Consider the following 24,555-nt stretch of genomic DNA (forward strand, 5'->3'; position numbering starts at 1 on the left):
GAAATGAAAATTTATATTTACTCAAGATCTACACATGAAGCTTTAATTTTGTTTGACAAAGCCAAAACTTGCAAACTATGGTGATGACTTTCTATGGGTAAAAAACTAAACAAGCCATTATACTCATACCTTGGAATACTCCTAAGCAATAAAATGGAATTAACTCTTAATCTTTGTAACAATCTGAATGAATTTCCAAAGAAGTATGTTAAGTGAAAAATGCCAGTCCTGTTAAATACATAAACTATGATTCAATTTATATTACATTATGGAAATAACAAAATTTTAGAAATGAAGGGCAGATTAGTGGTTGCCAGAGATTAAGAAGTGATGAGATGGAACAAATATGCCTATAAAATGACAACATAATACATTCTTCTAATAGAAGTGGTTTATATTTTGACTATATAATTGTTGATATTTGGTTATATAGTTATATCTGGTTATATAGTTGATATCTGGGTATATAGTTACAAAATGACAGTACTGGGGAAAATTGCGGAAAGGGCACATGGAATCTATCTTAATAAGCTTTTACAACTGCTTAAGTATCTACAACTATCTCCACACTTCAATTAAAAAATTCTAATCTCTTTCAATATGGATGACTAAGTTCGACCTTTTCCACATATTCTTCTAAAAATATACATTCCTAAAAATATACATTCCTAATATGTTGATTTTATATACATATATATGTGTGTGTATACATATACATATATATATTCCATTTTTGGTATGCAAGAAATCTGGATCAAAGTTCTTATCTTGGCAATACCATGCTGTCTAACATTCTAGCAATTATTAATAGATTCTGTTTGATTATCTGCAAAATAGCATTTAAATAACAGCTTATATAAAGGATCAATTCATTTGTATATGTAAAGTACTAAAACTGTACATTATATGTAATAGGCATTTGGTAAATACATATTTTTTCTCTTGCCATCCAGATATCAGTAACTTCCATGTGCATACATAGGTTCTTCCTCTTCTTAATTGTGAACTCTTTTGAATTCGAAGATAGTAAGTGTACTGACCAGTTCCCAGCGTCAAGTAGGGTTCCAATAAATGATAGGGCAATACATCTTTTAATGTGAATAATGTGCCTCTAAAATTAGACTGTAAGATCTTCCAAGGAAAGTAGAAGATCTTTTCCCATTTCTGATTCACCTAGACTCTTGCTTCTATCTTCTCATACATTGATGTTTAGGCAAATCTTTGATGAGTATATGAGTAAAGACCATGGAACTCTTGAGCTGGAAAGAACCTAAGGGAATAGGCCCCCTCATTTTACATCTCCCTTTCTGATGTCAGTGAATTGTCCACAGTAGGCTCTTCTAGCTCTAGCTTAGTTATGCCATTGACACATATTGTCTCTGATACTTCAGTAAGGCTAACATCTTTCCACATAGTACCAAAAAAATGCTCTTAAAATTTCTTTTTCTTCCTAATCCTAATTGAATGCAGCATGATATAAATTGAAGGGACCAAATATATTCATTTATTTTTCACATTCCCTTTTTAGAATGTCTTTTTTTTTAAAAAAAATAGATTTTATTTATTTATTTTGAGAGAGAGAGAGTGTGAGAACTTGAGTTGAGGGGAGAGGCAGAGGGAGAAGGAGAAAGAGAATGTCAAGCAGACTCGGCACTGAGTGCAGAGCCGCATGCAGGCCATATCTCGGAACCCTGAGATCACGACCTAAGCCAGAACCAAGAGTTGGATACTTAACAGACTGAGCCACCCAGGTGCCTCTAGAATGTCTTTATTTATTCACTTTAAAAATACTGCTTCCTAATTGAGAAAAAAAAAAAAAGCCCAAATGGGTAACATGTTAACTTTAACTAGTGGTTATATAAGTAGCCCTCCTTATTTTGCTTATGCAAGATAAAAGATGAACATCTTGTGCCATAATTTTTCATACCCAGACATTATATTATTGATCGAGGCATTTATTTATTTATTTATTTATTTATTTATTTATTTATTTATTTAGAGAGAGAGAGGCAGAGACACAGGCAGAGGGAGAAGCAGGCTCCATGTAGGGAGCCCGATGCGGGACTCTATCACGGGTCTCCAGGATCACACCCCAGGCTGCAGGCGGCGCCAAACTGCTGCACCACCCAGGCTGCCCTGATGGAGGTTTAAAAGGAAAATGTTCTCAGTGTGAACATGAAGTAGAGTCTTTCTGTTTTCTCTGTAATAATAAAGTAGGAAACAAAACAAGGTAACAAAATAAATAATTCACATACTCATTCATTCATTATCTTATTCATTTACCAACAAGTATTTCCCAACCATCTCCAGTGTGCTTGGCACTGGGATTAAGCACCAAGAGTCTGAGAAAGTGATGGACATAGTGATGGCCACAGTTGGGAAATGAACCAACAAACCCAGACAGTTAAATACGGTGTGTTCTGTGCGTTGGTAGGTGAAGTGTAGTGATCGGGGTAGGTACACAGAAAAGATGTCCAGAATGAGATACGCAAGATGAACAACAGCTAGCCAATAGCGCAGGAAAAGGGAGTATCAGGTGAAACAGTGAAAGACTGCAGTATTAGCAGGAAATAGTGTGATAAAAAGGGTGATCTGATCTATAGAAGATTTAGACCATTGCTTTGGAGTAGAGGAATATATTTTAAAGTTTTTTAAAAACATTATTGGATTAACAGTGCAGCAAAAATTCCTCCTTTCCCTCTCTCACAGTAGTAAATATCAGGAATTACTTGATTTGAGAGAATATTTTGATCACTAGAAGAGTAACTAGCATAGTCCAATAGGAGCAATTCATCACCAGATTTTTTTTTTTTAAGGTGTGAGAAAATACAGAGGGCAGAAAAATGTTTTTGCTCTATGTTAAAAAAATATCATTTTCAGAATGTTTTCTTAAATTATAATTCAGATTTGAATTCTGTGTATATTGTATGGCACCTACTGTGCTAGGATCTAGTAATTCAGTAGTATGTGATGTCGAAATGGGCATGCCCTCAGAGAACTGCCTTCAGTGAGGGACATAAGATTCATCAAAAATTACAGTTAATTGCCTGTTTTCAACTGTATGGGAGCTATGTAGCAGATCTGCATGATGCTGAGTTGAGCTAGTTATAAATTTTAAATGAAGAGATGCCTGGGATTTTATTTATTGACAGAGTTAAATAGTATTATCTTTGATTGGAAGGGAGTTGTATAATTAGAAATCCAGTGCCATCATAATTTAATTTTCTGAGAGTGCCACAATATATGTTAATTTAAATTGATTTAAATCTCTTGTATCTCATACCTCTGACTGACTTTACACATTGTAGCAGAGTGAGTTAGGTTACTGAGAATACTCTAATAAATGTATCAGAAATAATTACATAATTTTGAAACAGGATATTGATGGTTGCAAGCAAGTTAATTTAGAAGTCTGTTAGTGATATGGATTTCAGCGTTCTGGCACATTTGGGGTTTATATTGACAAAACTCAGGAAACAGAATCTCTAAGGAGATATTTTATATGAGTAAGCCATTAGAGAAAAATAATATTCTGGGAAAACTGAAAATTAAGCTGTCACACATGGATATGCATTCTGGTTATTTAGACAAATATAAGTCTAAATGGTCCAATTATCCAAGACCAAAACTGTCACTTGTCTTGCATTTACAGAAAAACTGATAAATATAAAATTGAGTAACAGATGAAAGCCCATGATGATTTATCCAGGAAGTATTGGGTGCCTTGAATAATAGTCATTTTTATGAAAAAAATTTAGAATTATGCAGAGTGAGCTAAAGAATTTAAAACTCCTTTGTGCAGATACCCCATCAACAATATTTTTTCCTGGTGGCCAGGTGTTTCTAGCTAAATTAGATTGACGATTTAATTAAAAATTGAGATTTTTTTTCTCTCCTATAAATTCCTTACTGTATTCTATTGGATAGTAAGCAGTCTACTAAGAAAAAGAAAGAAAGAAAGAAAGAAAGAAAGAAAGAAAGAAAGAAAGAAAGAAAGAAAGAAAAAAAGCAGTCTACTGAAGATTGTAATGTGTGTGGGAAGAGAAGAGACTGCATTAATGACAACTGCCAACCTCAGTCACCTCGTGTTTTCTTGATGACTTACCTACAGCTTCCACTCGGATGCCCTCCAGGTCTTGTCCTCTTTTGGGTGCACTCACAAATATTTGGGACTTCCCTGGCCCTTTGGCCTATAATTTCTGCACATTTCTTTCAAGATCCAGCTCACTGCTTTCCATAGAGGCAATAAGTGGACTTGGCAAACTCATATTAGCGTGCTTATTTACATCACATCATCTTATCAAGTATTATTCTCAATGCCGCTTTGTTGAAGATTAAATGATCATATAACCATGAGTTTGTTTCTGGGCTATCTGTCTTGTTCTATTCATCTATGTGTCATATTATTTTGGTTAGTATGGCTCTGTAGTGTAACTTGAAATCTGGAATTGTGAGACTGATCTCCAGCTTTGTTTTTGTGTTTCAAAATTGTTATGGTTATTTCAGGTCTTTTTGTGGTTTCACACATATTTTAGGATTATTTGTTCCAGTTCTGTGAAGAATGCTTTTGGTATTTTGATAGGGATTGCATTAAATCTGTAGATTGTTTTGGATAGTGGGAACATTTTAGCAATATTTGTTCTTCCAATCCATGAATGGAATATCTTTCCATTTGTTTGTGTCTTTAATTTCTTTCATCATTGTTTTATAGTTTTTATTTTTTATTTTTTTTAAGATTTTATTTATTTATTCATGAGAAACACACACACAGAGAGAGAGAGAGAGAGGCAGAGACACAGGCAGAGGGAGAAGCAGGCCCCATGCAGGGATCCCGATGTGGGACTCGATCCCGAGTCTCTAGGATCACACCCTGGGCCAAAGGCAGGTGCCAAACTGCTGAGCCACCCAGGGATCCCCATGTTTTATAGTTTTTAGAGTACAAATCTTTCATCTCTTTGATTGAGTTTATTCCTAGGTATTTTATTATTTTTGGTGCAATTGTAAATGAGATTGCTTTTTTTTTTTTTTTTTTTTTTTTTTTAAAGTAGGCTCCACGCTGTGGAGTCCAGTGCATGGCTTGAACTCATGACCCTGAGATCAACACCTGAGCTGAGGTCAAGGGTTAGACACTTAACTGACTGTGTTACCCAGGTGCCCCTGGGATTGCTTTCTTAATTTCTCTTTCTGTTGCTTCATTATTGGTATATAGGAATGCAAAAGATTTCAGTTTTGTTTTTGTATTCTGCAGATTTACTGAATTCATTTGTCAGTTCTAGTAGGTTTTTGATACAGTGTTTAGGGTGTTCTATGTATAGAGTCATGTCATCTGCAAATAATGAAAGTTTTACTTCTTCCTTACCAATCTGGGTGCCTTTTGTTCCTTGTCTGATTGCTGTGGCTAGGACTTTCTGTACTAAGTTTAATACAAGTGGTTAGAGTGGACACCCTTGCCTTATCTTGATATTAGGGGGAAAGCTCTAAATTTTTCACTGATTATGAGTATTATGTTAGCTTTGGGTTTTTCATACATGACCTTTATTACGTTGAATGTTCCTTCTAAACTACTTTGTTGAGGGTTTTTTTAATCAAGAATGGATGTTGTACTTTATCAAATGCTTTTTCTGCACCTATTGAGATGATCATATGAATTTTATCTTTTCTCTTATTGATGTAATATATCACATTATTTGATTTGCAAACATTGAACCATCCTTGTGTCCCAGGAATAAATCCCACTTGATCATGGTGAATGATTTTTTTTAATGTATTCTCAGGTTCGGTTTGCAAATGTATTGTTGATGATTTTTGCACCAATGTTTATTAGAGATATTAGCTTGTGGTTGTCTTTTTTTTTGTAGTGTTTTATCTGGTTTGGTATCAGGGTAACCCTCATCTCATAGAATGAATTTGGAAGTTTTCTTTCCCCTTTATTTTTTGGAAAATTTTGAGAATAAGTATTAAATCCTCTTCAACTGTTTGGTAGAATTCACCTTTGAATCTATCTGGTCCTCAACTTTGTTGGAAGTTTTTTGATTATTGATTCAATTTCATTGCTGATAATTGGTTTGTTCAAATTTTCTACTTTCTGATTCAGTTTTGGTAGTTTATATGCTTTTAGAATTTATCTATTTTTTTCTACGTTGTCCTATTTGTTGCCATATCATTTTTCATGATATTCTCTTACATAGTTTGTATTTCTGTGGTGTTGTTATTTCTCCTTTTTGATTTCTGATTTTGTTTGGGTTTTCTTTCTGTCTCTTTTCTCTTCTTTCTTTCTTTCTTTCTTTCTTTCTTTCTTTCTTCTTCTTTCTTTCTTTCTGAGTCTGGCTGGAGGTTTATCAATTTTATTGATCTTTTCAAAGAACCAGCTCTTGGTTTTATTGATATGTTTGATCTGTTCTATTGGGGTTTTAGGAAGGATTTAGTTTCTCTGTCATTTATTTCTGCTCTAATCTTTATTATTTCCCTTTTTCTGCTGATTTGGGGTTCTGTTTATTCTTTATTTTATTGCTTCTTTAGGTGTAAAGTTAGGCTGTTTATTTGAGATTTACCTTGTTTCTTGAGGTAGGCCTTTATTGGGATAATTATTTTTAACAGTAATGGATTATATTAGCTTTTTCTAAAAAATATTTTATTTATTTATTCATGAGAGACACACACACACACACACAGAGAGAGAGAGAGAGAGAGAGAGAGAGAGGCAGAGACACAGGCAGAGGGAAAAGCAGGCTCCATGCAGGGAACCTGATGTGGGACTTGATCCTGGGACTCCAGGATCACTTGCTGGGCTGAAGGCAGGCACCAAACCGCTGAGCCACCCGGGGATATTAGCTTTTATTTTCAGTACTAATCTGCTTAAGTTCAAAACAGTTGTTCTGGAATTATGAGTCTTACAGCCTGAGGCTTTTTTGTGTGTGTTTTTAGCAAGGTTAAAGTATCCTGGAAAAAGAAAAATTCTCCAAAGTCCATATCTGAGTCTCTGATGTAAGGCATTCTAGTAATTACCACAATAATAATTCTTGTACTAATAAAGAAATAAATTAAACAAGTGATAAATCAAGATAATTATTTTACAAAGTGTTTTTGAAAGATTTGATTAATTTATTTCAGAAAGAGAGCATGTGCAAGCATGAGCAGGTGGAGGGAGGGGCAGAGGGAGAAGCAGACACCCTGCTGAGTACGGAGCCAGATGCCAGGCTCCATCCCAGAACCCTGACATCATGACCTGAGATGACAGCAGATGGCTTAACCGACTGAGCCACCCAGACACCCCTTTATGAAGTATTTTACAGACCAATCAATGAAAGTATGTCTTATAAAAAGTGGAGGATGTCATCTGGAAATGAGTATGGATAGGATAAGAAAAGACCAAAATAGAAAGGAAGAAGAAATGTCACTTAATCTCTGCATTTTTGCCTTAAATATTAAAAAGTAATGGAAGATACACATATTAAAATACATGTTTCTGTTTTCTTTCAGATTGAGTATCACTAGGTATTTACAGCTAATGTTTATGAATGCTTTGTAGGTTCCATGTACTGTATAATCCCTTAACATATGTGATTTCATTTCATCAATACATCGACCCTATAAGAGAAGCACTTACATAGTTTTTCTTTTTACAGATGAGAAAGAAGATTCAGAAAGTTTAAGGAATGTACCCCAGGCTTCACAGCTAGTACATGGGAGAATTAGAATTAAACCTCCTACCTTCATAAGTAAACTTAATATTTAAATATTTTTCATCGTCTTATTTTGAACCTATTTTTAAAAATATTTTTGGAACATAAATTTCCTATGCAAGAATACCAAATACAAATATACAAAGCAAGCGAAACTAGCTAAATAATGATACATGATTATAGGAACCCTTGATTTTTTAATATATTAAAAAATTATTTTAAACACAATTATCATTCTACCAATCTTAAAAAAAATCATCAAGCATCCTTAAAAAGGCCGTGATTATGTGCAATACAAAAGCAGGCTTTGCACTGCTGCACTCTAGAAAATTTGAATCTGAGCCACTTGGGTAAGAATGTAAACAAACAAGACAATGATTATTAATCAAACACTGGAAATTCATGCTCAATAGCACAGAGAATAAAATGAGAAATAATATTCATTAGACCATCACTGACTTTTGTAAGGTGATCCCACAATTCTGACCACTGTTTTGTTTTTAGCTCCTGAATCTTTAAAAATTTCTGAACTTGTTCTACAATTTTTCTTCTTCTGCTTCAAATCCTGGCCTCCACCAAGGTTTATTAGTTAATCTAAATTAACTAGAAACTATTGTCTTTCAAAACTCCTTAAATTTAATACTTTGACTAATCCCTGAAGAGAGGAAGATCTTTCTTTCTTCTGTTTTATTTTGCGGAGGTGAGATGTGGAAGTGTTGGGTGGGAGCTGAGATAAAAAAAAAAAAAAAAAAGCAAATACATTTAGAAATTCAAAAGGAATTTGCTTTATTCTAGATGAGGGCCATTTAAAATTTTCCTTACAAGTTATTTGGAATTCTGATCAAAAATAATTATTGGAAACTAAATTTCAAATAATACTCAAGTCTATACTTTGACCTTTATCAAATCTGTTGGGAAAATCTTTCCTCTACCATAAATGTCTAAGAATTTTTCAGTAAAAAGGTCAGGTGAGTTGAAGATTCTCATGTAATCGATCCATAGGCATTGACATTTGTTTTTGAATTTGGACAAATGTTCGCGTTGGGCTTTGGCTCACTGACATATTTGAGTAATTGATTTTTTTTAACTGACTCACACTTGAGAGATATCTTTCCCCTTCTAAAACAGAAAACCTAAACTACAGATGTAAAGCTAACTCATGCACACCTCTGATGTTGCTATCAACACTCGAACAATATTTTCTTAAGACTCTTAAACTTTTAATATTACCAAGTGATTAAAAACATTGAAAAATCTCAAAATCATAATATATTTATAGTGCACAGTAGAAAAGCATGTATTACATAGATGTTTAATCTATCCCTGGCAGAGAATAAATACAATTCTGCAAACCTTGAGAATATCAGGGACACACTAGGAATAAAGGTGAGAAAAACAATCCTACTTTCATGCATTGGTTTCTGGACGTACATATTCAATCTACTGGGACACAGCCTTATACACTGGCCATTAGTCCACTGTATATTCTACAAGTAGGGGATGATGTCCTCCTGCCTCATAGAGTATTTCCCTCAAGTTGGAAAACATAGATGTAATTTAACAAACCATTCTCACCTTTTCAGGCTTGCTGTTGACTTGTGTTTGGTATTTGAGGACTGGTACATCCCTTGGTAATACACCCATTTTTTTATATCTTTTGCTGTACCTAAGCTTTTAGGTGATGTTTCAGAGACAGGAATCTTATGTTGGTAAACCAGTTTCCATGTAAGTCTTTAGATCATGGTGCTTGCAGAGACCAGAGAAAAGACAAACTTAAATTACTTCTTAATTCAGATGAAAACTGTACATTGCCCCTTACAGAAGGGGTCTAGTATAGTATCACCAAGTGGCTGTTCTTTGAGGCTCACAGATCACACATTTGGCAGAGGAATGACTAGATCACCCTGCTAAGAGGAAGCCCATTCTGTTGACACTCAGGAATCATCTTGAACCCTGATATTACAACAACTCCATTTATCACCCATTATTCAAGCACCAGGCTGGGGTGGACTGAGAATGACCTATGTTGACTGGATGCCAACATTCTTCCCACCTGGTTGGAAAATGCCTCTTCTGTGGTCAAAAATCTGGCAGATAGGATATGGGAGTCAAAAAAATCACACTTTTAAGTCCACATCCATATATTCATCCCTGTGCCTCTTGCACAGACCTCTCTGTCTTTAGTCTTTCAAGGCCCCTGGCCCAGAGGCCACATGATTCACCACTTTCCAGTCAGTTGTAGATATCCTTACCTTTGGTCAGTTGTACCCCCATTCAACCTTGATGACAAGTGTATTTCTCCAAGTACTGGGAGGAATTTTTCTCATCACTGTCATTCAGGGCCACTGCTGAGTAAGTAGGTAGTAAAGTAGCTCCATTTTTATCTCATGCTAACCTATCAAGAAGACCTACTCATGCTGATTTCTTGTCCTTCTACATTAGCTTACTGACAGAGACTGCCCCAAAATCCCAGGTGTGAGCTAAGAGAGAGACATCCATGTAAGACACGTAGGGACCTTGAGGGTGAGGTCCACCTGTCTGTGTCAATTACTGTTGTCCTCTGCACCTGTTGAGCCTGATACTCAGTAGATTATTTCCATTATAGGAAGAGTTGCTGTTAAGGCTGCCTGATTTTATAGCCTAATGGGTGTGATGATAGCCAGACCATGATGGGCAGCCCCAGAAGCATAGTCACTTACTGGCTTCTGGACAGGACTCATTCTCTACTAGGAACTGGTTTTATGATTTTTATTTTCAAATAAAAAGCAGTTCACTTCCGGAGATGGCATCGCCTTATTAGAGAACCCTCTAATGGGTTGGTTCTAAGACTCTTCTTTTGGGTTCTGTCAAGTCTCCATAATACATTCTTATTGATGACACACTTTAATACTATTGGATTTGCTGGGCCAGGTGGAATGAATGGCAGGGGAGCCTGCACAACATCTTAGAACTGCTGCTCCCTCTCCTGCTCTAGGTCCTGTTCAAAAATGCCGTGCTTTAAATCACCCCCTAAATGGGTCATAACCTTATTTCCAAGTGCAATATCTCCAGGCTCCAAGGCCACCCATTCTGCCTCTTTCTTAGTGCTGTAACTTGTTCCTTACCTTAGAGGTGATAATTCTGCATGCTCCAGAAAACTAGGTCCCTAAGCATTTTATTGGTGTGGTAGGGTCCTTAATCTATGTAGATGAACTTCCTACTCTCTGACATACCTGTGAGTTACTAGAGCACCCAGAGTATTTCCCACTTCTTGTCCACGAGATATAATTAGCATGATATGTTCAATATAATGGACCAATGACATATTCTGAAGAACACCAAGGTCATTTGAGGTCCAGCAAAAATACAACATCCAGAAAGAGAATATGAGATTGGGTTATCACTTGTTACATTTAGTTGTCCATCATCACCATTCACTGCTGTCTCTAAGGGGCCTGCAGATTTATTGTATCAATATGGTCTTTGAGGCTTTCCTTTCATCAATCCCCCTGAGATGGGATATTGCTTCAAGGTGCTCAAGTGCATCCACTCAAATAAGCTCTTTCCACGTTCCAAGGTCCCACTGCCTCCCTCCCAGGGCCCTGATTTAGCACAGGAGAACTGCCAAGACTAAGTGTTTTGTGTCCTGGGCAGTTCTTCCGTGTAAGATTGATTCCTGGGCCTGGAGACACTCAGTCTGCCCACTGGATTCAGGAGATAAGAGCTTCCTTAAACACGGTCAGGGACAACTTCTGGCTTTAATAACATTCCCTGATTTGAAAGTTGGCTGACCTGAGCCTGTCAGTTATTTTCTTTATGGCTTCCAAGTCATTTAATAAAATCTAGCCAAGTTCAAAATCCACATAATTACCATTGCCTCTATATTATTTAACTGTTAAGTGACTACATACAATGCTTCCCCTTCAACTCTGTGCTTCCCCTCAACTTTATCCTAGTCCACAGGTGAGATTCACAGTTTGTATCCTGCTACCACCAGCGATGGGGTCCTTGCACCATTCAAGTACCAGAATCACATCTAGAAGGTTTGTGTTTCAGGGCCCTATTAGTACAACTGACTTAATCTGAGTCTTTCAGGAAAACAGATATATTTTTATCCTCTCTACTTTTCAGTTTCTTCACCAGTATCAACCATATTTATCAGTTTCCTTTTTACAAAATATAACTAGCTCTTTAAATTATGTTTTGGCACCAATTCATACACTAATATTTATATCTTGATGTTTGGATCTATTTTTGTACTTAGAGGCAGAGAATTTTTCGTGCAATATGCCTTTGTTCGTGGCACATTGTCATAATGGGTCTCTGCAAAATCCCTCTCTTTTTTTGGATTCATTCATTCATTCATTCATTCATTTTTTTTATTATCTGTATATCCCCCTCCCACACCCATTCCCTCTATAGGCAGCTGTTGTAATATGTACCTATTCTTTATATATGTTCTTGGAAAATGTACATTTTAAACTTTTATAAATGATATCATCATATATCTCATTGTTAATTTCTAAATTAATTCTCTTTTAAGATTAATCTCTGTCATTTGTGTGCTATTTGAACACAAGTTGTATTCATCATAATACTTCTCTCAAATTCTTTAGCATGTATCACATTAGAATAAGGGCACTTTCCTACATGACCACAATTATCCATCCTAAGAAATGATTATAATATAATCAATATCTGGTTCATATTTAAATTCCCTCTATTTGTCCAAGGATGTCTTTTCTGCTTGTCTTAATGCAACTGAGTTTATTAATGCATAAGGACTTATCTTATTTAATCATCTTTTTATTCTACAACTGCTTCTCCAGTTATTTCTTCATACATTACTATTTTTAAAAATCAGATTAGTCATGCGGGAGAATATGCCATATTCTGAGATTGTCTAATTCTTTGCTTATGGTATTCGTTATTCTTCTATGTCCTGCACTACCTGTAAAGAGGAAGGTAGGTGTAGAGCAAGATTTTTCTCAACCTTACCACTATTGACATGATGTGGGGTATTTTCCTTTGTGTTGTAGGACATTTAGCAGTATCCCTGGCCTCTGTCTGTCAAATGCCAGTAGTGCCTCTTCAGACATAACAACCAAAAATGTCTTCAGACTTTGCTAAATGTTACCTCTTGGGTAAAACCACCCCGGTTGAGAACCACCAAGTTACAAGCTAGATTACAGTCAGGTTAAACAGGTTTGTTTTTTTGTTGTTGTTGTTGTTTTTGTTTTGTTTTGTTTTGTTTTTGTTTTTTAGCAAGAATAGCATGTACTTTATACATATATTTCTTACGATTCACATATGGAAAAACATGATGCCATGTTGTTCTACTCTGAGCAATGCTGAACATGAGTGCTGGATTGGAGTGTGGACTTCCAGCTTTCTCTAATATAATGCTCACTTTGAAATTAGCAAATGATCTTTCAGAAAATTCTCTAATATCCTAAAAATACCCTGTTCTCTAGGTACCTTTATCTAGTGATTTTGGTACCCATGGATGATCTTTATTTACAATGGTTATAATGATTATAATTCATAATTGCAAACGTTCTAATTCTACTATCCCTCTACATGTTTTAGCTGGCATTTTTCTGCAAAAAAAATTTTTTTAAAAGTTTTTTTAAAAATTTCTCTTTGTTTTTCTCTCTTTGGGTTATATTAATGACTTACAAATTTATTTTTATTCAACAAGTTATACATTAATATTGTCTTTGTTTTTTGATGTTCAGATTGTCTCAGGTTTAGCCACTACGAGTCCTCCTAAGCTGAAACTGGTGTCCTTATGATATTTTTCCATTAATCACTGAGTGGTTAACAGTTTTCAGACACAGTTATGTTCTGGGTTCATCTTTTACTTTCCTAGCTCCAGTACTGGAATCAAGGATTTCTCAAAGAGCCCTGATTTATCTTACTGGAAAGATTTGGGTGCTGAACATAATCATTTCCCTTGCAATATAATTGCTTCTGCGTTCTTTCAGTAGACAGAGATAGAAAACCGCGTTTACATTCATATTTCACATTTTTCATTTAAATTTAGCATTAAGTATTTATTGCTGACCTTTTCTGCTGAGGTATAATTTACACACAATTTACAGAGCAGATTTTGAGTGATACTGATCAATGCATCATGGAATATGCAAGCATCTCTATAAAGCACACTCTGCAAGATATGGAATATTTCTATCACCCTGAGAAGGTCTCAAGTTCACTACTGTTCCTTTCCAATTTACTAGCTTAGAGCTACCATAAATTTTTCCCATTCTAGAACTTCGTATAAATAGAAACATACATACTTGATTGTACCAACCTTCTTTTGCTCATCATATCATATTCTGTTTCATATGTGTGGTGTTTCATGTATCAATAGTTTGTTCCTTTTATTTAGTAATAATACTCCCTTGTATTAATAGACTGAAAATTATCCCTTTCCTGTTGCTGAACCCTTACTTTCTTTCAGATTTTGACTATAATGCATACAACTCTTAATATATTTTAATTTATGTTTTGTGGTGCTGTTTTTATTAATCATGGGAGTGGAATTTATTTCTCTAGGAGTGGAATTGCTCATTCATAGTGTAGGTGGTTTTTGGAAATAATATCAATAAAGTGTTGGAAAACTTACCAAATCAGTTTCTAAAGTGCATGTCTTGTTTTCTTAATTTATTTCTTTTTAAAATTTTGTTTCTTTTCTAATAATGCTAATATATAGTTATTTGCTTTGTCTTACAACATACAAAAATTGTTACAAACTCACATAAATACTATGACCTATAATAATCCTCTTGAATAGAGTTTTAAGATTTCCTTGGGGACGCCTGGGTAGCTCAGTGGTTTGGCCTGCCTTTGGCCTTTGGCCTAGGGCGTGATCCTGGAGTCCTGGAATCAAGTCCCACATTGGGCTCCCTGCATGGAGCCTGCTTCTGCTTGTGTCTCTGTCTCTCCCCCCACCCCACCCCCACCCCCGTCTATCATGACTAAATAAATAAAATCTTAAAAAAAAAAAGGATTTTCTCGTAGTCTCTTAATTATACTTGCAGAATGACTGATTTTATTTTATTTTTCTCATTGTGGACTTTTGGAGGCTGTGTAGAGAGATAGGGATTTAGTCTGTGTTCATGTTCTAAACTGTGTGATTCCCCAAAAGCACTATTGTTTGACCATGGGTGGTCATTGATTACAGAAAATAACTTTAAGAAACTTCTTTATTTGGATTTTGGAAAACAGACATCTAAGTAACTCATGGGTCAAAGAAATAAATTTAAGGGAATATAAGACTGAAAGATAAAAGCACTGAAATCTTGAGGGATGCTGCAAAATTCAGGGATAGTTATAATATCAATGACTATATTAGGAAACAGTTATGTCTACCATGGGATGGTGACACTCAGATCTCAATTACAGGGAGCGTAATTAACTCAGAACTCCAGCTGCTTGTACTCTGAAAACCAGGCAGTAAGATTATGCTTCCCACAGGCTACTCTCAGCAGAGGGCGGCCTCCTTGCTTCTGGGAGATGGGACCTCCTCACTAGTGACTTTGACTTAAGAGCTCCTGAATGGCCTCATCTAACTCTCCTTGGACCACGCTGACATCTAAGATGATTCCATTCAATCTTCTCTCCTTTCCTCTCTCCACCCCTAAATCTAAGTCAGTCCTGTTTGCCATCCAGCTGCCCCCTGCCTCCCCTGACTCCTCCTCATTTTCTTTCATGCTCATTCTTCCTAATAAAATTATTGCCTTTTTAATCACACTATACAGCTGCTTGTTGGATACCCAGCATAACAGAATAACAATGACCAAAAAATTAACAAGCTAGTATTCTAGCAGAAAAAATAACAATAGGTCTAGAAAGAAGGAAAGATAGTATTAGGAATTAATAATATATTTAAAAAATATAATAGAGATCATCAACAAAGCCAGAAGCTGATTCTTAGAAAGAAAGAAAGAAAGAAAGAAAGAAAGAAAGAAACTAAAATGAAATTTAAGTGAAATTAACCAAGAACTATAATTAGGAAAAACTACTACTAAAAAGGGAAACAACTTTAGACAGAGCAGAAATTCCACAAAGATAGGGAAATATTATGAAGGCATGATGCTAATAAAAAAATCTTACAAGAAATAAATTATTGACCAGAAAAATATAGCTTTATCCAGGATGACTCTTGTAGAAATAGAAAGCATGAATGGATTTAGAACATTATATAAAGTAAACTAAAAATTAATAAATTAAAACTCTACCCATGATAAAACTCCAGTATCAAAATGCCTTATGGTTAAGCTCTACCATGCAAAGTAATAATTTCAATATTTCAGAGAAGAAAAAGAGAAAAACATTTTCCAAACTTCTCTACTGTATTAGTTTAATGCTAATTTTGAGTCTAGACATGGATAATATAAAAAAGGAAAATCACAGTCATTCTCACACATAGATGTAGTGGCAAAAATATTAACCAAATAGAAGTAGTCTTAATCTTATAGTGAAAAAAATGATTTATCACAGGAAAGAAAGGTATATTATATTATTAGATCATTTATTATGTAAGTCAGCACATAGTAAAAGAAAAAATTAATTATGTGGTTATCTCAAAATTTACATAAAAATAGTTGCTACAACTTATTTCAAGATTTTCCAGAAAAACATCTTAGCATGGTAGAATCAAAATGGACTTTTACACTTAATGGAGTAGCAAAATTTTAGAGCAAATATTTTATTTAATGATGGAGTATTAGAAACATGCTATCACTTTTATTTCCTTTTAGGGAGAGAGAGAGGGAGCTCAAAAGTGCAGGGAGGATTGGGTAGGGAGGAGGGGAGAAAGAGAATCTTAGGCAGGCTTCACGTCCAGCACGGAGCCGATGCAGGGCTCAATCTCATGATCCTGAGATCTTGACCTGAGCCAAAATCAAGAGTTGACGCTTAACCCACTGAGCCACCCAGGCATACCCCTGCTGTCACTTTTTTAATTTAAGATTCTACTCCAGATGCCAGACAGTTCAACAGAAGAAGCAAAATAAATAAAATTATAAGAATTGGAAAAATACAAAATTATAATGATCACAGATGACATAATTATCTATTTAGAGTCCACAAAACATAATTCATGAAAGTTTAGAGATACTATTTGATATCAATTAAGTATTTATAACTAGCAAAATTTTATATTTGTATACATAAAAGTTATATATAGTATATATAATAAATGGAGCAATGTTTGTGCAATGATTGGTAGACCAAAGAAATAGGAGACCAGAATCAGAACCATATGCAAATGGACATTTGATTTGTCAACAGATTTGTCACTGCGTACCAGTAATGAATAGAGGAGTCTGTACAAAGTACTGGCTTCAGACTAAAGATGAATGGAAGGAATTAACTTGCCTCATTATAATATTAATCTTTTAAATGAATGATCTAATTTTAATGTAAAAATATTCTTGTGTTGTTCTGGATTGATCAATAAGACAAACTAATTTTTATTCTTCACTATGTTTTTTTTTTAAAGAATCCATCAATGTATCTCTTTTGTCAAGTTTTCCCCAAAATAAGATATTAAAAAGCAGCAAGCATATTTAAAACATGAACGTGTTATACCACGTTCTTCTTGATGTAAAGTGGTGATTTAGGGGATGCTTGTAAATACTTGACACTATTTCATTTTTACATCATTGTTCTTTTCTATGATTTTCTCCTGTAAATTATATGAACGCTTTTTCCTCCTTTACAGCTCAGTGTTAATAATTAAAGTTAACTTTCTATTTTATCTGAACTATCAGAGTACATGCAATTAATCAGGACACCTTCTAGGTAAAATGATACTGAGAACTATCAAAATCCCTGAGAAGACCTGTTTGGCAACTCTGGGGCCAAGAGAATTTGTCAATTTGTCTTTTTTTTTTTTTTTAAGAGAGAATGAGAGAGAGAAAAAAAGCACAGATGGAGGGGCAGAAGGGGAGGGAGAGAGAAAATATCAAGCTGAGCATGGAGCCTGATGGAGGGCTCAGTCTCACGACCCTAAGATCATGGCCTGCGCCAAAACCAAGAGGTGGACACTTAACCAACTGAGCCACCCAGGCGTCCTTGTTTGTCTACTTTTAAATTTACTTTTAGCAGAGATTTTGAAAATAAAGAAGGTCTACCCTTCATAGCTTGCTTAATTTCATCTTTCTTCTAGTGTATTCATGTTCCTAATGCAGATCTTGCTATGGATTGTGTGTTTACACAGCTTAACGATAGAGCACAGTTGATGTAGGAAACCCATGGCAAAATTAAGTCCCATTAGACACCTTATATAAACCTCTGGTTCCTATTCTTATTGGAACAAGATCCACATTTTAAACCCTCTACTGTGTTTCACTTCTCAAGTTCTAGAAGTACTGCTTCTGTAAAGTTCATGCCTGATCAAGTTTATAAGAAATCCACTGCAGCATATTAGAGCTCAGCAGGAGAGGTGCAGAAAAGCATCTTTTCATTGCTTTGTTTTTAAGCTATGGCTCTTCTCTGGTTGTTCTAAGGACATGCTCATAAAACAATTTTCTATGTTTAACATAACAGTGTGTTCATTCACATTTTTAAATCTTAACAGTTACTAGGATATTCATTGACGATTATTACATCATCTACATCATTTTTCAATGATTCAGTGATATTTGCATGTGAAATTTTGTAACACTAGTCAGGACTTTTTAGACTGCCCAGCTGTTGCAAAAACAAGGATCCAAAATACTCAATTTTTACTTGTGAAACCTATTAAGTTTTCTCTGCCAGAGTCTGGCACACTCCCCTCTCTGCCAGAGAGTTATAAAGTCTTTATAAAAAGTATTTTTTCTTGTCATTCTAATATATATTGACTTATTTATACATAGATGCATTGTTCTTTTGTAATTTACTTGCATTGTCTTTAATTCATGTGTTTTTGCCTCCTTTTTTTTAAATTGAAGTATAATTAACATAAATTGTTTTATTAAGGTCAGGTGTACAATATAATAAATCAACTATTCTATACATTACTCAATGCTCATCACAGTGCACATACTTAATCCCCTTAATCTGTTTCATTCTTCCCTCACCAACCTCCCTATGGCAACCATCAGTTTGTTCTCTATATTTAAGAGTCTGTATTTTTTTTTGTTTGTCTCTTTTTCTTTTGTTACTCATTTGTTCTATTTCTTAAATTCCACAAATTAGTAAAATTATATGATATTTGTCTTTTCTTGGCTGACTTATTTTACTTAGCATGAGACCCTCTAGCTCCATCCATAGGGTTGCAAATGTGAAGATCTCATGCATTTTTGTGGCTAATATTCCATTGTATATGTGTATATATATGTATATGTACCTCTGTATCAATTCATCTATTGATGGGCACTTGGGTTGCTTTTATATCTTGGCTATTGTAAATAATGCTCCAATAAAGGTAGAGATGCTTTATCTTTTCAGATTAGTGTTTTCATTTCTCATGGGTAAATACCCACTAGTGGAATTACTGGGTGATATGATAATTCTATTTTTAATTTTTTGAGGAGTCTCCTTACTATTTTCCATAGTGTCTCCACCAGTTTGCATTCCCTTCAGTTGTGTATGAGGGTTCCTTTTTCTTTCTTCTTTTTTTTTTTTTTGAAAAAGAACTGTTAATTTGTACTTTATTAAAATTTATAACTTTTGCTACAAAGACACTATTAAGATAATTGAAACACAAGCCAAAGATCAGTAAGAAATATTTGTAAAACATACATCTGATATAGAGTATAGAATATAGATATATAGAATATCCAAAATATGAAAAAGTCTCTTTTTAAAAAATATTTTTATTACGCTTTATTTTTTGAAGAAGCTTTAGTAACCACAAAATCTAAAGTATAGAGATTTATATCTCCCACTCCACATATGCGTAGCCACCCCCATTATCAAATCTCTCACAGAATAGCACAGTGTAACAACTGATGAACCTACACTGACACAGAATTATCTCCCAAAGCCTGTAGTGGACATTAAGGTTCAGTACTGGTGTTATACATAATAAAGATTTGGACAGGGATCCCTGGGGGCGCAGCGGTTTGGCGCCTGCCTTTGGCCCAGGGCGCGATCCTGGAGACTCGGGATCGAATCCCACGTCGGGCTCCCGGTGCATGGAGCCTGCTTCTCCCTCTGCCTATGTCTCTGCCTCTCTCTCTCTCTCTCTCTCTCTCTCTCTCTCTCTCTGTGACTATCATAAATAAATAAATTTTAAAAAAAATTTAAAAAAAAGATTTGGACAGATATTTAATGTATCCATCGTTATGGTATCATATACAGTATTTTCACTGCCATAAAAATCCTCTGTCCTCTACCTACTTATTCTTCCCTATCTTCAACTTGTCCTTTTACCTTCTGTAACTTCTAAAAAAACACTAATATTTTTCAGTGTTTCTATGATGCTTTTTTCCCAGAATGCCTTGTCGTTGGAATCACACAGGATGAAGTCTTTTCAGATTGGCTTTGTAGTAATATGCATTAAGATTTCTTCATGTCTTTTCTTGGCTTGATAGTGCCTTTCTTTCTTGGGCCTTATAATATTCCATTGTCTGGAAACCCTTCAATTTATCCCTTCAGCTACCAAAGGGCATCTTGGTTGCCTCAAGTTTTGGCAGTTATGAATAAAGCCACAGCAAACATCCTAGTGCAGGTTTTGGGTTTTTTTTTTTTTTTTTTTTTTTTTTTTTTTTTAAGCAGAGTGATTTTATTTATTTATGATAGTCACAGAGAGAGAGGGGCAGAGACACAGGCAGAGGGAGAAGCAGGCTCCATGCACCAGGAGCCCGATGTGGGATTCGATCCTGGGTCTCCAGGATCGCGCCCTGGGCTAAAGGCAGGCGCCAAACCGCTGCGCCACCCAGGGATCCCGGTTTTGGGGGTTTTTAATTTTGCTTTTGTGTGTGTGTGCAGATTTTTATGTGGATGTAAGTTTGTAACTTTTCTTAATAAATATCAAGGAGCATAATGATCACTAGATAGTAGGATAAGAATATGTTTAATTTTGCAACAAACCGCCAAACTCTCTTTCAAGGTGACCATATTTTTTACATTCCCACCAGGAATGCATGAGAGTTCATGTGGCTCCAACAATCTCACAAGCATTTGGTGTTGTCAGTATTTGGATTTTCACCATTCTAATAGGTGTGTAGTGGTATCCCATTGCTTTCATTATCTATTATCTATAGATCTTGGGCTCATTTTCAAATGCATTGTTTGTTTCCTACTGTTGAATTTAAAGAATTCTTTGTGTATTTTGGATAACAGTCCTTTATCAGATATGTTTCTTGCAAATATTTTCTTTCAGTCTTAGGCTTGTCTTCCCATTCTCTTGACATTGTTTTTCACAGAGCAGAAATTTTTAATTTTAATGGTCTATTTTACTAATTATTTCTTTCATGAATCATGCCTTTGGTTATGCTTCTAAAAAGCCATCACCAAATCCATGATCATCTAAATTTTCTCCTGTATTTTATGTCATCTATGGAGTTTTTTAAATTTTATTTATTTATTTATTTATGATAGTCACACACAGAGAGAGAGAGAGGCAGAGACACAGGCAGAGGGAGAAGCAGGCTCCATGCACCGGGAGCCCGATGTGGGATTCGATCCCGGGTCTCCAGGATCGCGCCCTGGGCTAAAGGCAGGCGCCAAACCGCTGCGCCACCCAGGGATCCCTCATCTATGAAGTTTTACAGTTTTGTGTTTTACATTCTGGTTGGTGATCCATTTTGAGCTAATTTTTTAAGGGTGTAGTGTCTGTGTCTAGATTATTTCTTTTGCATGTGGATCCCTCTTATTTAACTTTGGCACACATTTTATTTCAAATTATTTCTAGGGATCTTTATGTTTAGAAACTCTTCAAAGATTTGAAATGAAATTAAAGGGATGCCTGGGTGGCTCAGCAGTTGAGCTTTTGCCTTTGGGTCAGGGCATGATCCCGGGGTCCTGGTATCGAGTCCTGCATTGAGCTCCCTACATGCAACCTGCGACTCCCTCTGCCTATGTCTCTGCCTCTCTCTTGTGTCTCTGCTGAATAAATAAATAAACTCTTTAAAAAATAATAAAATAAAATTAAAGTAACAAAAATACATGTGACATTGCCCATTACTAAAATCATTTATTCTCTTGACTTTTGGTAAAAGATGGTGTGAGCTATCACTGAGCTGTATGTAACTCTGAACAGGTGAGAAGTAGACTTTAATTTAGGAAAGTTTATCCAATTCTTTTTTGTTATTTTTTAAAAAATATTTATTTGAGAGAGAGAGAGAGAGAGCAAGAGCAGGGTGAGGGGCAGAGGAAGAAGCAGACTCCACGCTGAGCAGGGAGCCCAATGTGGGGATCCATGCCAGGACCCTGGGATCATGACCTGAGCTAAAGGCAGATGCTTAGCCGACTGAGCCACCCAGGTGCCCTCTTATTTGTGATTTTAAGACTTAGAGAAAGAATGTTAAAAGACCCCAGGGTGGGTTGACACCAGTAATATGTGAATCAACTTTTTACTGTGAGTCGATAGAATTGCTTTTCTTTTGAATAAATTTGCTGTTAGAGAAAGATGAACAATATTCAAAACTCCAAAATATATCAAAAGAAAATATATAGTACAATGCACTCAGAATGTGATGGGTACTACTGCAAAGGGATATACATATATTAGCAGGTATCTGTTAGCATGGTGTGGATATAATTAGCTCAGGATTGGAATCAGAGAGGAACTTTAGGTAAGCCATAGGTTGGATTCTTTGCCTACCTTGAGAATTGCTTCTACTCTTAAGGACCCCACTTTCCTCATGGCAGCAAGTACAAATGTACAGGATTATTGTAAGGATAAGAAATAACCTATATAACTCTTTATCGGAAATATATATTACCCTCAGTAAAAGAGTAATAATCTCATACTGCTAGGAAATAGCAAGCTTCCTGCCTTTTACCTTTACTTCCAAAATCTCAGTTTGTAATGTGATTTTATGGCTGACTTGTCTAAAATGAAAATTCTGAATGTTTGCAAATATATTATTGGAATACCCTATGGTTTTAGATGACTCTTCACTAACCCGCAGAATGCCACATAGCACACTCTGTTGGGGGTTTTCTGTTGGGGGGGAGTTCTGTTGGGGGGCTTGACAATTCCATTTACCAAATGATTGTCATCTTGATAAAAATATAAAAAATGAATATACTATTTTCATCTGTTGGTATTTGATTCAGCTGTTGATATGTTTTTTTTTCCTTTAGAAAACAAACATGAAATACTGAGTTTAGAATAAATATAAATAATATAATTTCTGCCTCATAAGACTAGGCTCTAGGAAATATTTTCTATATTTTATAAATGAAAAATGGAGGCTTTCAGGGTAAAGGAATTGGGATTCAACTGTAGGTCATTTTACTGGAAGTCTTCTCTCTACATCACTGCATTCACCTGCCACAAAATGCAGTGGAGCTATGCCAAGATCAGTGAGTTAAGAGTAAATCTGAGAAATCCTACTGGTGTTAGGCATAGTAAGCTAAATAACTGGCCCTTCCAGGATGCTTTCTTAATTTTGCTTTTTGTCTAATTGAAATATAGGAAGGCTGTTTCCTAGACTACCATTGTGCACTTTCTTCTTCCTTCAACAGTATTTGTAGATCACTTCCATAGCATGTGTTAGGTCCCAGGCCGATGAACAAAATGGCACAGCTCTGGTTTCATAAACTTGCATTCTAGTATTATACTGATTAGAATCTTTGATGTTCTCTCAATAACAAGCAGCAATAACATCAGGTGAGCAGATTAAAATGTTTAGAGATGGCCCCATATTCTATCTTTAGGGATAATCACAATATTACAATATCACAATATTATTTCCACAAGCAACTCAAATGATTCTTATGTTCACACTTACTTTCAAGAACCACTGCCTGCTTGTCTAGATTTCATATTGTACTCTATCCCACACCTAATATTTCATGATAGAACTCTTGGCTCTTAATAATGTTCAAACCCATTTCCTGCTTCCTTTACTGGAACATTCTTGCCTTGATTCTGTTTCTTCCTTCTTAAACTTCAGGTTTCAGCTTACATATTATTCCTCTAAGTAACCTCTGATTGCTTAATTTATTGCAGATGTTTCTCATCGCACTCAGGAAGTTTCATCCTTCATGAGTCTCTGCCCAATCTATACCTATATATTTATTTATATTTTGTCAATAGAATATTCCAAGCTTCTTATGTAAGAGGTAATAATATTTGTTAAACACCTGAATAGTTATTTGGGTGTTTACATATTTTTCACAATATTTAATATGCATAATATTGGAAATCATTAACTCAACAAATATTTTACTGATTACTCTTAGGATAATATATTTTTTACATTAAAAATTTTAGAAAACATTTTTTTCAATAATTCCCATATTACATGAAATTTAATTAACAATAGTACCCACTATTAGTTAAAATTCATAGTATAGTAGAGTTAGAATTAGAATATTTTAGGATTTTCTCTTGATCACTAAAAGCAAATTAATGGAACTCCATTTCAATTTGATATTACTATTAAAATTGCTTACAATAAATTCTGGAAGCTTAAAGTAGCACCTGATTTTTATTTTCTTTTTAACTTGCATTCAGTTGAATGCCTTTTTTTTTTAAGATTTATTTATTAATTTTGGAGAGAGGAAGCATGAACACATGAGCTGGGGGAGGGGCAGAGAGAGAGAGAATATTGAACAAATTTCCCACGGAGTGTGAGCCTGATGGATTTCACAACCCTGAAATCATGACCTGAGTGGAAGTCAAGAATCTGACGCTTACTGACTGAGCCACCCATACACCTCTCAGTTGAATGTCTTTTAACGTAGTAGATTTTCATATGATTCTTGGGAAAGAATAACC

General features: G+C 35.2%; 1 protein-coding gene across 1 annotated transcript in view; it reads left to right on the forward strand.

Moving 5' to 3' along the window:
- LOC129495465 (coiled-coil domain-containing protein 102B-like) overlaps nucleotides 1-24,555 on the forward strand; it is a 187,733-nt gene that overhangs the window by 52,351 nt on the left and 110,827 nt on the right.

This window comes from Nyctereutes procyonoides, unplaced genomic scaffold, assembly GCF_905146905.1.
Source record: "Nyctereutes procyonoides isolate TBG_1078 unplaced genomic scaffold, NYPRO_anot_genome, whole genome shotgun sequence".
Taxonomy (NCBI): domain Eukaryota; kingdom Metazoa; phylum Chordata; class Mammalia; order Carnivora; family Canidae; genus Nyctereutes; species Nyctereutes procyonoides.